This window comes from Cyprinus carpio, chromosome A24 (genome assembly GCF_018340385.1).
Source record: "Cyprinus carpio isolate SPL01 chromosome A24, ASM1834038v1, whole genome shotgun sequence".
In the NCBI taxonomy this organism is placed as follows: Eukaryota; Metazoa; Chordata; class Actinopteri; order Cypriniformes; family Cyprinidae; genus Cyprinus; species Cyprinus carpio.
Genome location: NC_056595.1, coordinates 10,785,772 through 10,790,890, shown reverse-complemented (window position 1 = coordinate 10,790,890; position 5,119 = coordinate 10,785,772). Strand labels below are relative to the sequence as shown.

The 5,119-nt window shown below is 40.0% G+C and overlaps 1 pseudogene; it reads right to left on the bottom strand.

Annotated features, from left to right (window-relative positions):
* Positions 1 to 1,597: 1,597 nt before the first annotated feature.
* On the bottom strand, positions 1,598 to 3,919 carry LOC109064197 (annotated as a pseudogene).
* Positions 3,920 to 5,119: the final 1,200 nt, after the last annotated feature.

The following is a 5,119-nucleotide window of genomic DNA, read 5'->3' as shown; positions in this document are numbered from 1 at the left end:
ATTCGGCATAGCGCTAAGGCTTTACCAATTGAATCCATATGGAATAGGGAGTTGGGGAGTTTAAATATAAACTTAGATTGGGAGAGAATATAGTGCAATCTAAGCATGATTTCTAAGTACCTAGCTCACCAACTAATTCACTTCAAAATCATACATAGAGCCTACATCACACCTTATAAGAGATTCCAGATGAAATTACAACCTACTCACAACTGTCATATTTGTAACACTGCTTCACCCTGGAACGTTTTTACACATGTTTTGGGAGTGTCCAGTTATCTCTAAGTTCTACCAGACAGACTCAGGAGGTAGAGATAAGACTGAAGTATTTATTTACAAAAACACAAAAAATAGAATTATTTTGGCGTAGGCCCCATCCGTAGCCCTGGATCTGAAGTTTTGTAGTGTAAGGGTGGTTTTCCCTACAGTGGTTCAGGCTGTAGGATTGCCGAAGGACTAAAAGAAACGTTATCAGCACGATGGTATAAAACTGTACATTTCTAGTCTGTTACCACCCACTGCCACTGGATATTACCAACGACGGAAAATAAGCGCAGTCTTTACAATAGCTAAATCCTGTGGGAGCAGCGTTGCTATTAAGTAGGGGACTATATTGTATTGCAACACGGTAGCACTTCAAAGTTAATATTGAATCAAGATTAGTTAGCACATAATTAATAATTGAAATGGTTTTAATAACAATAAGTTTTGTTATGGTTACACTTGAATTGGTTACAAAATAGATGAAGGATAGTAAAACATATAGTTTACGATTTGTACCTAACATGTATGTAAAATATTACCTGAGAGAGAAAGAGAGAGGGGAGCGATGGAGAGAGGGATAAAAAAGAGGGAGAGAGGGCAGAGGGCAGAGCCCTGAGAAGAGAGCTCCAGCAAAGAAAAGCCAGCAGAGAGAAAGAGACAGAGCAACATTTACAGTCTTCTTTTATCCCTTCCTTGACCATGTGACTGAAACCCCAAATGTGAGACATTCAAACTGACCAATCCGCAGACTACAGCTTCACCCACTGTGCAAAAGGTGTGACAATTAGCAGACCCCAGATGTATAAACATGTTGGCCTACAGGCCTTGATCGATATCAGCAATTCAGTGTCTTCAGGAATGCCAAATGGCCCTTTTGTTACTCAAGATAGTTTGGGACAGGGAAACAGAAGTCTTTGATAATTTTTGACCCTACACCTAGAAAAGAGGAGACACAGGGGCGTACTTTATTAAAAAAAAAAAAAAAAGTTGGAAAAGTCGTGGATTCCAGTCCATTTCTATATAGTATTACCTCAGAGTGTACTGTGTATATAGAAAATAGATCTGCTGCGACAGGGTTCAAGAAAAGGTTTATAACGGGTGACTGTTAGCAGGCAAAAGAACCACCATGCAAGCGCCTGCGGTACACAATTTCATTCTCGTGGATTGTCTCGATTACAGAAAAAACATCAGCTTTATTGAATGTCAATAGGCATTCCATATCAGTTAGGGCATTCCATGGTGAAAATTTAGCTGGTTTATCCAGTCGCATCATCCTACGTGCACAGCTGACCACTCTTCCGGAGCTAGTCCGTAGTCGAATTAGTCGGAACAGTCAGAGGAGTGAAGGGGGTGGAGGGAATTGGGGAGGATAGAGAGCAGAGGATGCCTGGATCTGATCCACTAACATGGAGAGTCTGACAAAAGGAGCACGGCTCTCTCGGGGTTTGAGCATGGCCAAGATGGGGTTCTGGCTATGTGGTGTGGCTTGGGTCGTTTCTTGCTGACAGGTTTGCCTCTGTTCATGACGGCCAGCTCTGTGCTTTTCATGCAATCATGGCTCTCGGTACATAGCGACTTCTAATGGCTTAGGCAGGAAGTGAGCAGCTGGTTTAATTTTCCTTCACCCGGTTCCCCTTCATGGCCTGGCCATCTTTATTTAAGCCAAGGAACCATGTCCTCTCCATGCTCCCCCCAACTCCTGCTGCCTATACAGCATGGATGAGTAGATCACATAGTAGTTTTCAAACACAGACTCTTTAAGTTTTCAATGTTGTAAATTTTGTGGCTTTTTTTACAATAACTGAGGTCTAGGGATTATTTAACTACCATATAAGTTTCAAAACAGTCAGTCCACAGTAAAATGCACACAGCCTGCATAAAGTAGCTGTGATTTTGCACGAACCGAAAACCAAAAAGTTATTGTCAAAACCAAACTGTCACTGCCTTCAGTCCACCAACCCCGAGCACCGCCCACACCGTCCCACTCTTCTTTGCCAAAACCCCCCAGACAACATCACGTCCATGCCATTGGCGAGCATGCGCATCACACACTGAAAAATGTCGAAAAGGTTAACTTTAACCAGGAAACCAGAATGGCCGACATTATACTCTCACTCAAAGGATGGACAATCTGACAGGATTGTTACTATGAGGTGGATTACATCTAATGTGTATAATAAAGACAAACTCACCGTGTCTGTCTAGTCATGATGATGTATAAACATTTCAATTTCAGCAGGCAACTATTTTTACAGCTACATTATTGTTCCAGCCGCAATTAATCAAAATCGTATATAAAATTACAAATGATTATATATAAATCGTCAGTTTGTTATTTTACACACATGCACGCAGATATTTTTTCATACACGACACAGTCGAGAAACATATGGCAAGAAATCTGTAGACTCGTCCATAACAACAAAAGACAATACTTTATTGAACCTTTTCTAACAAGTGTGCGCTGCAAACACAAGCATTTTTGAATGTCGTTTCTGTCCAGTCCGCTCATTTTATCACGTTTAACCACAGCTGTGGCAGCAGATAATGCGATCATATTTCTAATTTGAGGCCTGTAGTACATACGATTCTGGCACCCAACCTCAGAAGATGATATTTTAAGCTCCTTACGTAGTGAATCTGCGCTGGTTTAAATGGGCCGCCTCCAGTTTCCTTTTTTTTTTTTGTGTCTAGCTAGCGCTGTGACATCGCCTGACCCTAGTTACCTGTGGTTGCCCTGGCCATGCGTCACTCAGAAAACAAGAGGCCAATCGGAAGAGAGGCTCATGAATATTAATTAGGCCAAAATCAACCGTTCTTAGCAGACCACCTGAGAAAGCTGTAAGAATATAATGAGATGGTTTTTTGGTACTTATACTGCAAATAATATATCTTAAGAACATCAAAATCTAAAATAAAACTCCAGAAAGGTGTACAATATGTGACCTTTAAACTTGCATTCCGGCATAAACAATTCTGATGTGTACAGATGGCCTTCTCCATTCATGGCGATGTATAAGCCCTTCTTCACAGACTGAATAGCAACGACCCAAAGGTCCACAGGGATGTGGTTGAACAACAAAGAATTACTACTATCATCCTTAGTCCCATCAAGAGATCCATCTGGGTTCATCTGCAAGTATCATCCCTGCCTGCAATATAACCTTGTCACTATACCCTTGAGCTGGGGATCTTGTAGTCGTAGTCTGCGTTTCCTGAGGCCGAAGAGTCGCACTCTTTGAAAAAGATGTCGACCCAGATTCCTGTTGCAATGCGAGTTGTGGGCTGGTTGAAGTTTTGAGGCGTGGTCACCAGACTTGAGGTGAAATCTGAGATACAGAGATTAAATTTGAACTCTGAAAATTTAAATTTCAATGGAAATAAACTAAAGTAGAAGAATAGAAGTAACCAGAATAGATGTTTTTTCTTCTCATTGTGGCTAAGTAGATACCTACAGATGTTTTGCCTTATTTCAAGGACAAAATATCTAAAACTTCTTAAAGCAAGATGCATTTTCTATATAAAAAAACATATTTAGTCTTGTTTTACTTGGGGAAACAAGTAAAATTATCTGCCAGTGGGAAAGAAAAAATAATCTTAATGCAAATGGAAAACAACTTTTTTTTTTCTCTCACCGCACCACTTTCATTTTCATCATGGTAACACTAAATGTCCAAAGCAATGAAGTTTATTTATTTGAAATAAATTTAATCTAGTTACAGACATTTCACATGACATAGGACAAGATGGACCATCTATGGCCATCTATGGCTGGTTGGTGTGGGAGGAATTGTGGGCAGTGCTCACGCTCTCTGCTATGCTTTGGATTTTGGTAATAGTGTATTCTGTCAGGAACCACTATCGTCATACCTAACCCCCAACCCCAACCAAAAAGCTCTTCTGCTATGACAAGGTAGGAAGAGGCTTGCCCCTTTAGGAAGACAGTGGCAGCGGAAGGGGTGCTCTTCTTTATAATCAGCTAAGAATCAGTGTGGGTTTTTTTTCGCTGCCACCAAATCAGTGACAATCATTTATTACTTGGTTAATTGAGAGTTAGAAATCTTGGATTTTTTTTTTTACAATTTGGTAGTTTGATCAGGACTGAGGTGTGATTAATAGATTTAATGCAAAAAAGTTTGAAAAAAATATTTATCTGATTACATGTTTTACAGCAGTTTCAATTTTAGTGGACATTTTCATCCCGAACATAAGAAAGGGTAGTGAATTTGCCCACAATGTACTTGTTGAGGTTTTTGAACATTTTCAAAAGCATTGTCCTAAAATATGTGTCAAAATAAGATTTGTCACCAAAAATCATTCCACTTGCTGAAACACAGAGAAAGATGTGGGCCAAAAATTAAGACTCAGCATTACCCCCTAGTGGACGAAAATGTCCCCAACGCCGCATAAGGGTTAAGCAACGGCAGGTCTAGCAACGAAGTGATACTGGACACTAGATAAGCCTTAACAAGCAAGCAATCCCAATACCCTTATAGCTTTAAGCAAAGACCTTCTGAAATACATAGAGTGGGGCATCATGCCCTTACAGAAGAATAGAAGTAGCGAAGGGGTGCTCTTTTATAAACAACTAAAAGAGTAAAGAGTTAAAAGAGTTAAAGCAGTACGGCATATGGTCAATACTCAAATTTAGGCAACAGCATTTGCCCTTATCCAGATAACGTTTAGCATTAAAAGAACTTAAGAAGCAAATGTATGATCTGCGGATTAAGTATCAAGCACATTACTGTTACACTAGTTTAGCTAGAACAAACAGCATATCACTGACTTAAACACAGTGTGTTGGAAATAGTCGGATAAGTTTAATGAAAGCATCCCCAATAGATGAGCCTGAAGC